Source organism: Balaenoptera borealis (genome assembly GCF_965194805.1).
Source record: "Balaenoptera borealis genome assembly, chromosome: 6".
Lineage (NCBI taxonomy): Eukaryota > Metazoa > Chordata > Mammalia > Artiodactyla > Balaenopteridae > Balaenoptera > Balaenoptera borealis.
In genome coordinates this window covers 33,471,962-33,485,275 of record NC_138863.1, presented here as the reverse complement: position 1 = coordinate 33,485,275, position 13,314 = coordinate 33,471,962, and positions in this window count along the sequence as shown.

The following is a 13,314-nucleotide window of genomic DNA, read 5'->3' as shown; positions in this document are numbered from 1 at the left end:
CTACCAAACTAAGGCAACCAGGCTTTTCACACTCAGACCAGAAGACCTCATTCCCGTAGTTCTCCACCCATACCCACTCCTTAGGCAAGTACTTTGTCATGGCTGCTGGCCAACCCCCTTAGTACATCCACAATAACCAGGACTCTAAATACATATCCTTGTGGCCACCAAAATGTCACCAGAACACTTGCATCTGAGTTACGTAAAGTAAGATAGAGCTTTCAACCCAAGAACTAAAAAAGAAATGCTCTGAGTCTAGGCATTCCTATGTCCTAAGTCGTCTGTCACTCACAAAGGACATAATTACAAATGCTTGCCCCAAATCCCTGCTATGAGCACAGGCTCTAAAGTATAGGCTGTGTACAGAAGCCCAGTAGTATACTTCTTAGTCACGTTTCTACAAATAATATCATGGTGTTGAAAAACAGGACTGTATTTTTTACCAAAATCACATACTTTTGGACACCTGACAATGCTAGCAACAGCTTCCACATCCAAAATGTCAGAGGGCACTTCTGCAAATGTTCCAGATTGATTTGATAACCATTCTGATTGATACTTGAGAACAGCATGGAAACAACAACCCATCTTTATCACCATACAGGAGACCTGACATAAAACCTCAGAAACTACGGAGAAACACAACTTGATTTCTTCCCCTAGTATTGTCATGCTCCTGACACCCCTTTGATTGACTTTTTCTTGTGAAGGAGCAAAGTGAAAGAACAGTTTAGAAGGTCTGAATAGAACCTAGGGAATAACCTCCTTTTAGACTTGGAAAATGAGACTCAGAGAAGTTAAATCACATCACTTAGTATATCTATCAGGAAGGTTCCTGTGTTTGGAGACAGAAACTTCTGCCCCTTCAATATCTCATTGACACTGGCAAAGCTACTTACAAGCCTCAGTTTTCACATCTGCCAAAGGGGACCATAAGCCCCATCTCACAGAACGGATGCAGGGATTCCACAGGATACTGTAGCATGTGGAAGTGTTTTATAAAATGTAACAGGTTATGCCAACAGTGTATTAGGAAAGGCACACCACACCATGCCACTCTTGTTCCTTTCCCTCTTGAAAAGATCAGAGAAGCAACAGTGGCCCTTGCGAATGTTTGTTTCTGTTTTAATTAAGATCCTATCTTTTCTTTTCCTAAGGATTGGGGGGTGGGGGGAGGAACCTGGCCCGGTCTTAACAGCCTCCAGACCTGCATATGTCACCGCTGTCTGCGGAAGACAAAACCCAAAAGGAGAAGGGGGAAAAGTAAATCTTTTGTTTTTGAAGCTAAATAGCCCAAAATGCAGCTAGAAAAGTTCCATAAAGATTTGGCTTTCACCAACACTGAGCGGAAACAAAGCTGACCCCTCCTGTGGCTGTGCCCTCTGACCCGTCATCCTGAACGACCTCTGTTCTCTCAGCCTCCGGGTCTGGCTTCAGGGTTTTCCTCAGGGGCTGTGTGCTTTTGGGGGATGGGGAGGGAGCGTGTTAGCACCAGCTCCATTTTCCCAGTGGCTGGGGGAGCTTGCTGATTATTTTCATGAAGTGTTTTGTGCCCGCTGCAGTTACTCAAGCAAGGTGGGTTTAGAGGGAAGAATGTAGTACAGAAACCACCCTTCTGCCACCACCTTCAGAAATCCAGGGCTTAGGGCTCAAATTGTAAATATATAGCAGGGCCCCACCACCCCTCCTTCCTTCTGTTTTCTCCTCATCACCCCCCTACCCTCACCCTGTATACATTAAACCTATTCTTCCTGTGTAACAAGGGCTACTGTGTTTCCTCGGGGCTCTGTTCAGTTTGGGTCTGTGTCCATAGATTCTCCAAAAAAAGTCCATAAATCCCTTCAGCCACTGTAACACAATTGATGGCAATTCTCTGTTTGCTGTTAAAGTTGCCAGTCCTGGAGCTGGGAAGTACATTCTGTCCTCACTTCAGACACAGCTCTAGAGTCAGAAGAAGCCCCAGACCCTCAGGACGAACTCAAGAACAAACAGAAAGGGTTAAGAGGCTGAGGTGATCTCCATTCATCTGGGAAAGGCTGGGGGGCTGGGGGGCAGGGGTCTTCCTTCTTTCCCATAGTTAGTGCCAAAATAGGTGTAATATTCAATCAGTAGAAATATTCTAATTAGCAGGTGGAGGCAAGAAGAGCAAGGGGTGCTGGGAAGCAGAAGACTCAGTTTTGAGGCCCATCTTTGACTGAAGTTGTCTCACCAGGAAAATGGAAGAAAGGAGATTGGCCTTCTCTACCTCACAGGAAAATGGGGAGGACAGAAGGCGATGGTGATTTTGGAGGGGGTTGGTGAACGGCTGAGTGTACGCGTGGCTGCAGAGCCCTGGCTTCCAAAGTCTTCGTGCATTTGCAGTGGTCATTGCCAACTGCACGGCAACAATAAAATGATGACAATGCAGGTTCTGAGATGGACATGAGCAGAGGCCCGCGACAAGCCTTTCTCTTGGATTACCTCATTCAACATCCTCATTAGCCTTGTGGATCGGGTACTTTCCTTATCCCCCTTTACGTGTTCGGGAAACAGGTGCAGCTGGGTCGAGTCACGTGCTCAAGGTCACAGGACAAGTCAGTGGTGGAGCCAGGCCTTGAACCTGTGTTTCCAGTGTGACCTTGGGCAAGCTATTGCAGATCCTTGAGCCTTAGTTTCCTCATTTGCAAGAAATAAGGGGGCTGCACAGGATGACCTGCAAGACCCCTTCAAACCTAAGAACACTGGACTGCCGTTACCCACGATTCTCCCTGGGACTACATCGACAGGCCAAGCCCACATTCCTGTGGCGGAGACCCTCAGCGAATGTCTGGGGGGTAGACACATTGCTGGCTTGGTCGCTCCACCCACGTGTGCGCACACGCGCGCGCACACACACACACGCTCACTCCCTGCTGCCCCTCCCGGGGCCAGCATCTCCTGTGGGTCACAGCAGAGACCTGGCCTGTGGGGTCCGTGCCCACTGACAGGAACACTGCGGGGTTGAGAGGTCACAGGCTGCTGAGCAAGTAGATGGACACGACTTTACCCGAACGGAGGAAATACTCTCCCCCCTGGCACCCGGCCTCCCTGGCTCTGCGAGCAAACGCAGAAGAAAGGCCACCCTGCAGCCCGGCCGACAGGCAGCCCGCCAGCGCGGTGCCCACATCCCTCAATCAGCCCATTCTCCTCGCATCCTCCCCAGGGCGCCACTCCGTTCGCCTCACAGGGTCCCACAGAAAGGCAGCAGGGCGAGAGCAGACGGAGGCAGCCCGGTTCTCGGTCCAGTCTCCCCACAAGGTGATTTCAAAGGCTCCACTCTGTGGGAGATGCTGGGAAAGCTCCAAAAGCGGAATGGCGTCAGAGCCTCCAGAAAGATTTCCTGTCTCACCTTCAGCCCCGCTGCCTACTCTTCCCAGGATATGAGATGCATGTATTGGGGAAAGCTCACGCTGACCCGTGAGCTTACCTTCTGAGCTGCCATAAACACACCAGGAGGGAGAGTCAGTGCGGCTAGAGGAAAGGGACTTGGCCACCGATTGACTCCTTGGCAGTCTCCCCTGGTGGAAGTCTCTGTAACTCTTTGCCTCAGTTTCCCCCAGGGTAAAAGCAAGGCCCAGTGCAACCTGGGGCCCCCCGTGACTGTTGGAGTAGCTCGGAGACTTTAATAACCAGGTACCACATGGCCCAGGTCATTCGGACCTGAATTTTTTTTCTGGTTTTACTGAGATATAATTGACACATAACCTTGTGTAAGTTTAAGGCGTACAACATGTTTTTCTTTTTTTAATTAATTTTTATTGGAGCATAGTTGCTTTACAATGTTCTTTTAGTTTCTTGCTGTACAGCAAAGTGAATCAGTCATATATATACATATATCCACTCAAATTATTTAGATTTCCTTCTCATTTAGGTCACCACAGAGCATTGAGTAGAGTTCCCTGTGCTACACAGGAGGTTCTCATTAGTTATCTATTTTATACATGGTAGTGTATATATGTCAGTCCCAATTTCCCAATTCATCCCACCCCCTCCTTCCCCCCTTGGTAACCATTAGTTTGTTCCCTACGTCTGTGTCTCTATTTCTACTTTGCAAGTAAGTTCATCTCTACCATTTTTCTAGATTCCACATACAAACGATATTTTACGATATTTGTTTTTCTCTTTCTGACTTACTTCACTCTGTATGACATTCTCTAGGTCCATCCACGTCTCTGCAAATGGCACTATTTCGTTCCTTTTTATCGCTGAATAATATTCCATTATATATATGTACCACATCTTCTTTATACATTCCTCTGTGGGTGGACACTTAGGTTGCTTCCATGTTAAGGCATACAACGTCTTGATTTGATACATTTATAAATTATGAAATGATTACCACCATTATCAGCTACCATCTCCATCCTGTCACATAGTTACCATTTTTTCTTTGTGGTGAGAACTTTTAAGATCTACTCTTAGCAACATTCAAGTACATGAAACAGTATTATTAGCTATAATCACCATGCTGTACATTAGATCCCCCAAACTGTTAATCTTATACCTACAAGTTTGTGCCCTTTGACCAATATCTCCCTGTTTCCCACATCCCCCAACTGCTGGTAGCCACCCGTCTACTCTGTTTCTCTGAGTTTGTCTGTCTTTTTTGGATTCCACATATAAGTGAGATTGTACAGTATTTGTTTCTCTGTCGGACTTATCTCACTTAGCATAATACCCCCAAGGTCCATCCAAAGTGTTGCCAACGGCAGGCTTTCATTCTAAACCTGAATTTTTTTTTTTTTTTTTTGGCCTCACCTCGTGGCTTGCGGGATCTTCATTCCCCGACCAGGGACTAAACCCGCACCCTAGGCAGTGAAAGCATGGAGTCCTACCCACTGGACCGCCAGGGAATTCCCCTAAACCTGAATTTTTTTATAACATACATTTTTTTTTCTATTTATCAACTTGTGTCTGATGCTGATCTCACGACCTATGGGCTCCTGACCTGAGTCCCTGAGATTCAGAATAGAGGAGGCCTTAGCATTTTATCGGGCATGATACAATTTTTTTTTTTTTTTAACCTCAACAGAACAGAACCTGTTCCCTGCCACAGCTGGTAAATGAACTGCATGTGAAAAATGATGATCCCTGTGGGACCCCTGAAGCCCAGTTATAAAATGCCAGGGAAATGCTATCTTCATTGACAACCTCAGTGACCAGTTAGTTGTCAGCCGCAGGTAGAGTCAGGGCTTCTTGACAATTTCCTTTTTCCTTCCACACGACACAGAGTCATGTCTCTAAATGGAAGGGAAAAACAGAGGCCCTAGAAAGATTTTTCAGGTTCCTCCCAATTATACGTTCTTGCTTCTAAATTTCCTGATTTCTTCCACTGGGCGAGGGCAGGGAAGTGTATTGCCAGGTGGGGCTCAAGGATTTAAAGGCAGTGTTTATCTGATAAAGCCTCTCTGTGGGACAGCCAGAGTCTGATAAGCAGGACTAAGCAAGTGAGTGTGACTATCTCTGCTTCATTTTTCTCCACCTATAAAAAGGGGGATGGGCTTCCTTAGCTCTTTAGGATGATAGAGAAGCACATGAAATACCAGGGCAAGCATTTGGGCAATAAAGATAAAGCCCTACTTGAGGATTTCAGGGATATTTTAAAGCTGTTTTTCTTTGATAAACGAAGGAGAGAAAATTATGGTTTGTGCTCAAATTTGCCTGGGCATCCACTGACCTTTATATGGATTTGGTAAAAGTACATTTTCCTTTACCAGGTACCATCTCTGGGACCCAAGGGGCTTCACAGACCAAAGTGTGCCCCCATGAGGCCATCACCTGGTACCCCATCTCTATGCAATCACACGTACCCCTCCCTCCACCACAACTGTATGGTCTTTAGATACAGCAGCTGGCTTTGAAATGGCTTTGAGCTGAGTTTCCAGGCCCAGTGATGGTTCTGGGCAAACCCATTCATCTCTTCTCAAGTGATGCCCTTGGAGGCCACAGTCAGCTTCGACCAGGGGAGGCTGGTCAGGGCAGGAGCTACAGATCTGGAGCTGTGGCAAGAACAAAGCTGACAGACTCACGTGGGGCAGGAACCTGTGACCTCAGGCACAGCCCGGCTATCATCAACTGGGCTGAGCCGCCATGCCCCAGGGTTAAGACTAACAAATCCCAAAATATACTTAACCACCACTTAAGCTATTAGATAAGGCCACTTGCCCGCCCAGACCTGGGGCTACAGCTCTAAAAAAAAAAAATTTTTAAACAGATTTTGGCATCTTTTGATACATGTGTTTTCAGAGAGTTTTTTCTTTTACAATCTAAAGAAATGTTTGGTTGCATCCATTAAAAATCTAAGACCAATGCCCAGCCTATTCATAAATGAGCAACAAATACTTATTTTATAAATACATTCATTCAACAGCTATTTACTGAGCACCTACTATGTACCAGGCACTATTCTAGGCTTTCAGGGACACTATCGTGAATGACACAGATAAAAGTTCCTGATATAAGAGGGCAGTAGAGAAATAAATACATAGTATCAAATAGTAATGTGTGTTATGAAGATAAATTAGATAAGGTACAGTGAAATGGTGGCTACTATCTGAGAATCATGAGGGAACCTCTGAAACCATCTGAGTGAAGACTTGAATGGAAGGAAGGGAGGAAGCTGCAAAAGTATCTGAGAAAGAGCCTTCCACACAGAAGGAACAGCAAGGGCAAAGGCCCTGAGGCAGGAATATGCTCGGCATATCTGAAGAACAACAAGGAGGCCAGTGGTTGGAGCAAAGAAAGAGAGGAAGTGAAGAATAAGGGGAGATGACCTTGGAGAGGCTGCCAGGGCCAGAACAGGCTGGGTTTTGAAGGCCATGGTGAGGCCATGGGGGTTATACTGAGTGCAGGAGGGCTGTGAGCAGGGATGTGATCCTACACTACGGAGGATGAATGCAGAAGAGCAAGAATGGAAGATGGGAGATCATGGCAGAGTCCAGGTGAGAGATAATGGTGCCTTGGGCCAAGGCAGAAGCAGTGGAGGGTAAGAAGGGGTTATACACTGGACATACTCTTAAGGTAGAGCCAACAGGATTTGCCAGTAGATTGGAATGAATGAATCAAAACTACTTTTTTAAAAAAAGATCTCTCAACAAATAAGTCAGCTAGGTCTCTTTGAGCTGAGAGAAATTTCCATGGGGGCTTTTTATTTTTATATTCACTTTTCTTTCTTTTTTAAAAATTCCTATCCAGTTTATTTAAACTGATAGTTAGATGATAGATGGATAGATAGATAGGTAGACAGATAAAAACAGTTCCCCCATTTCTTCCACCCCCCCAACCCTACTCCATGCCTCTTCACTTTTCTTAATTTTACTCAGTTTGTCAGTGATGGGCTATTAGTTTACTGTGACAATAAGTGGAGTTTAGTTATGTACCCAAATCAAACTCCCCTGGACATGTTTCTCAGGTGCCAGCCCAGGAGGTTAGACCACACAAAGTCATTCTTTAGAAATTCCATTTCTGATTTGCTTATGCTGTATGCTACCTTGAGATACGTAGGCCTAGAAATATCTAACTCATCTAGAACAGCATATTGCTAACCTTGAAGATGGCAATGAAAAGTATTGAGGGAATTGTGGAACAAAGGCCATGTGATATTTTTCCAGCAATGAAAACTATGGGAAAACGCTTGTTTTCAAGAAGAAAGCATTTTAAAATTCTAGACACATAAAAGGGGAAATCCACCACATTTCAGAATCTAAGCAAAAATAAAACAAAAATCAAAAAAGCCTCATCATGTGATCACTGATGTCACTGTGAATTATCTTCTTTGCCATTTCCACCCACAGCATTGTGACAAATTTGATGCCTGAGGTCACACTCCAGGCTGAGGCCCAGACCTCCTTTTTCCCTTTTTTTCTAAATCGGACACTCCCAGGCAAGAGGGATCTAAAGGAAACTTGGTGAGGATAAGCATAACTTATGGGGAGCACGGATATGCCGTTTGTTGGTTTTAATATAACATGCTTCATCTTACACTTTGTACAAGGTGTGCGTGGATCAGAATATCAGGGATTATAAAAAGATCAGATTTTCCCTGCCTAGAATCACAGAATGACAGATATACAAGAACATTGAAATTATCTGCTCCAGATTTAAGATATTTGACAACAGGAATGTCAGGCCAGAAGGCTTCTGGCAGCCTGGGCTAGTGCATACTGGTTCAATATCAGCCCTGATCTTGTCCAGCTCCCTCATTCCACAAGAGGAGCTCGATACCCAGGGAGGTGTAATGATCAGATGTTCTTACAAGTCTTGTGATGTGTGGGAGGATGGGCTGAAGGGGGATCCTCTGGGACAGAATTTGGCAGTGGATAGGAAAGAGCAGGGGGACCCCATCAGAGACTGCTTCCTCTACAGTGTGGGCCCATGGCATTCACAACCCCTAGATCCAGTTGAAAAACTGGCTCCAGTATGTTACAAAGAATAGAGGAGGGCTTCCCTGGTGGCGCAGTGGTTGAGAGTCTGCCTGCCAGTGCAGGGGACGCGGGTTAGAGCCCTGGTCTGGGAAGATCCCACATGCCGCGGAGCAACTAGGCCCGTGAGCCCCAACTACTGAGCCTGCGCGTCTGGAGCCTGTGCTCCGCAACAAAAGAGGCCGCGACAGTGAGAGGCCCGCGCACCGCGATGAAGAGTGGCACCCGCTCACTGCAACTAGAGAAAGCCCTCGCACAGAAACGAAGACCCAACACAGCCAAAAATAAATAAATAAATTTATTAAAAAAAAAAAAAAAAAAAGAATAGAGGAGTCCAAAAAAAAAAAAAAAGGGAGGAACAGTGATTAGATTGGGGACATGATAAGATTTGTAAAATTGCTGGGGTTTGAATCAATTATTTTTTAAAAAGGAGGAAGCAGATGAATGGATAGAGAGAAGTATTTCAAGTGGGCACGAAAACCTGAGGCTGCCAACATTGTACGTATCAGAGACGGAAAGCCTTTACTCACTCATTTATTCCTTCATTCAGTCAATGAATATGGATTGAACACTTACCGTATGCTGCACACAGCAGGAAGTGCTGGGGCTGTGACGGTGAACAAGAGCGTGAAGCGTCATGGTGTCCATGACCAAGAGGCTGGAGAAGCGTCACAACAGGGAAAGAAAGCACAGAGAGCTCTGGGCCTGTGTGAGGGACACCTCCCTGAGACCTGGGGGAAGGAGGAAGGAGTCTAAGCTGAGATCTAGGGGTGAGCCACAGCAAGATAAGCAAAGTGGGAGAGAGGGAGGCTCTGGCTGAGGGAGGAAGCTGTGCAAAGATCCAAGTGGGATGGAAGAGCAGGTGAAGGTGGTGGAAGGTCTTGAAGGCAACGGGAGAGTTTAGATTAGATGAGGCAGGACATAGGAAACCACTGCTGGCCCTAAATAGGGTCAGACATCCTGAAAACAGTATGGAAGTAAAGCTGTTAAGCCAGGTAAGAGGAGGATAGTCTTTAGGCTACTATCTTGCCAACTAGGAAGCGGGATTTCTGACCTCAGGATATGAAGTCCAAATGGCATGAGCCTTGAGGTGAGAAAAACAGACAGCCCAGCAAGGCAGACAAGAAGTGCTCATGGTCAGAAAGAAATGAAAGGTGGGTGATGTAAAGATGAATGCTGAGGGGAGCCAGAGAAGGACAGGGCACAGATAGCAATGGCAAGACATTATTTCAGCAAGAGTGCTGATAACAGAAGCCAGAATGCTCTTCCAAAAAATCCAGGAAGCTGGAGGATGCCAAGTGCTGGCAGAGGTATGGGGATTCAGGGGCCCTCGTACATGCTGCTGGGAGTGTGGGCTGTTGCAGCAACTCTGGGAAGCAATCTGGCACATTTGATGAAATTAAGCATAGGCAGACCTTATAGCCCAGCAAATCCACTCCTGGGTATAAATTCCAAATACATTTTCTAGTGTATAATGCTGATTGCAGCATTATTCATGGCGATGGGAAATTGGAAGCAATCTGAGTGTCCATTCTGGGAGAGTAGATACGTAAGACTGGTAAACACACACCACAGCATAACATGCACCACTTGAAAACCTGATGCTAAGTAAAAAGTAAAATAAAATAAAAGTCAAAATGAGATGTGTAGTAATACTATTTATATAAACCAAAAATAGATGCTCAGAAAATTTAACACTGCAATTTGCCCAACCCCTCTAGTCATCACTCCTGATACCCCTCTTCTGGATTATTTTTTCCACAGCACTTAGCGCCTTCTAACATACTGATAATTTTCTTATTTTTATGCTTATAGATTATTATCTTTCATTCCCTGTTAGCATGTATATTCCATAAGGGCAGGGATCCCTGATGGTTTTCTTCATTAATGCATCCCCAAATGCCTGGCACATAGTAGGTACTCTACGAATACCTGTTTGAGTGAATCAATGAATAAGACAATGATATTTATTTTGCAAGAATGCATACAAACCAAAAGATCCACTTGAAACAAACGAGAGAGAATAGTGTGTAAATAAGAGTCTGGCCAAGAGGGGTATGAGGGATGAGACGGAGGCTGAAGGGGTCATGCTGCACAGAATGTCCTGCCCTAAGAAGCATGTCCCTGGTTTCCTAGCTCCATTCTCTCCTACCTCCCAATGGCTGGCCTGGACCTGCGATCAGCCATGCCTGACTTTTCCAAGATACCAAGTCTTGAAAACATAAGTCTGAGATGCTACAAGTCCTCATCCAGGGAGACCAGAAGTCTGAAGGAGGCCAGGTGAGTGGCTCTCTCCAAACCCATTTTAGGAACACATTTTTAGCTGGGGGAGTCTGCCCTGGCCCCTTAGAAGTCTGGCCAATTTTGGGATTTGGAATCCCCAACTGGTTCATATGCATTAGCAGGTTTAAAACAAAACAAAGACTGTATTCATGCTAGAAGGTACCTTACAAGTCATAATTTTCCTCACCAGTAGCATGAGAAATATCTGGGGAGCTTTGGAAACACAAATTCTCAAGCCTAATCCCTATGGAGATTTGGATTCAAAAGATCTTAGGGGGGCCAAGAATGTGTTTTGTTTTGTTTTCACTCCTCAGGGGATTGTGGCCCATCCAGGACCATAGCCTGAGCACCGGGCAGTCAGAATCCCAGTCTGTCCCCCACAGCCAACCTGGCCCTCCCCAGGGAGGCAAGAATTCTGTGCTTATCCTCCATCCCCACCCGCCGGAATGCTCCAAGGGGCTTCAAGAGGGAAGCAGTAGGAGCTCTGGGTGGAGGTGGGCAGACAATGGGCCGAAACACCCCCTGGCCCAGCTCTAGTATCAGCATTCCGGGCCCACCCACCTGGGCCCTTGGTCACCAGGAGACCTCACGCGTACACACAGGCCCTAACCTGCCCTGATTCCAGATCCGGCGCTTTGCAAGCAGCTCTCTCAGCCTGATTTGAACAAAGGAGATTGTTCTCCCAGGACTGTTCTGCCGGGAGATGTCTGTCCATCCTTTTCCTCTCTCCCCATCCCTCCCGTCTCTGCTCCTGCCTTTAATCCTTAAGAGGGAAGGTATTCTGTTTTTTTTTTTTTTTTTTTTTTAGGGAAGGTATTCTAAATATGATTGTTCTCGGCTACTTTTTCCTCTCCAACTTGAAAATCACATGCTCTTGTGTGTGGTTATTTGTGCACGAAGCCCTCCCCGCAAGTGAACACCCTCCAGCAGTTGGAGGTACGTTTTCCACACTGGAGGCTGAGATGTGGGCAGATGAGGGATTTTTTTAAATACACATTCGGAGTTGCAGACCTTCCTGTGGGAATCATCCTCTTTTATTTAAAGGATAGATTGTGCCTGTCCCTGCCCCCATCTGATGCAGCAGTAAATTGTAACAAGAGAATCTGGCTAAACGAGTTTCCGATTCAAACGTTATCTTGTGGACAAAGAACTCTTTGAATATGGTTTCTGCGTTTGGCTTCTTGGGTTGGAGTGGAAAGTTATGTTTTCACTATTGCTGGAATTCTTCTCTCCCTTCAGCAGTGACGGTGGCCACTTGCAGAGAAGGCAGCCTTGGGCCTTCGGGGCAGCAGGAGGCCACGTGGCTGGGAGAGCTGTGACCAGGCCATATCCTGCTAATTAACACGTGGACATTGATAATATTTCTCTCTAGGAAGCTGCTGCTGATAAGGTGGTCCATCTCCTTTGGTCACCATGCATCATCAATAGGCAGAGAGCCCCTTTCTTAAAGAGCCCATAATCCAAACACGCTTGGGGCGGGTGATTGATAGAAAGCTCCCATTTTAAAAGGATTCCAAATCTAAACAGAATGTGTCTGGTTACTGACAAAATTAAATTACCCTCTGCTGGAGGAACTTCCCCTTCCAGTGAAAACAGAGTTATAGTTACAGATTAAAATAGAAACTCAGGCATACATTCTTAGCGGCTTCTGAGAGCAAGCGTGATTGTTAAATTTATGGGCTTAATTTTATTTTATGTTTGTCCCACTTTGTTATACTTCATAAATGAGAAGGCACGAAAAACTTTTTTTTTTTTGGTAGTATTTGAAAGGTCAAAAGTCCAATAGACTCTGTGGCTCTGTGGTTGAAAGCACCTGGAGGCCTGGATTTTACTGAACTCTCTTCTCTTGGCTGCTCTGGGAAGCATCTCCCTAGAAACACAATAACCATTCTGCCCAGGAGAGAAGGAAAAGGCAGAAACTTCTCCAGTTCTGCTGCTTCTCTTTCTTGGGGAAAGATTACATTCAACACCCTGCCTTCGTGGACATTCCTTGTCAGACTTTCTCCTCACCTTTCCTTGCTTCCAGAAATGAAGCCAGTATAACAAAACAGGAGGCAGCCTGTAGGGATTTCAGTTTTCAAACTGGCCAACAAGAGAGCCGTTCCAGTCAATTATTTCATTTATTGGACGGGTCTTTGTTGAGTTTCTGCTTCAGGCCGCCACAGTTCTGGGCTCTGAGAGGGATAAAGGAGTCTTCAAGGGAACTAATGTTTGCAAAGTACATTCCCATTTACAAGATGCTTTCACCTGCCGTGACTCAGACAGATGCCAAGTGAGAGGGAAAATGCCCTCTGGATTTAAAATGCTTAGAGCCTGGCGAGGAAGGTCAGATTGCAGAAGAAAGAAACCTCAAGAGAATGGAACAAGGCCTCGCTTAATACAGGCCTAACCTGTGAGAGACGTATCAAAAGTGTCGCAGCCCAGAGAAGAGAGATCAGTAAGACCCGGGCCCCCATGTGCTCTCAACCAAAGAGTCTAGAATTTCCAATTCTGTGGGTTTGGTTTGTTAAGTGTTTCAGCTGGAAAGACGTCTTCCTCTGAGACCCAAACTTCAACGGTAACGTCCCTCTCTTTCCTTTGAAGTCGGTTTCCA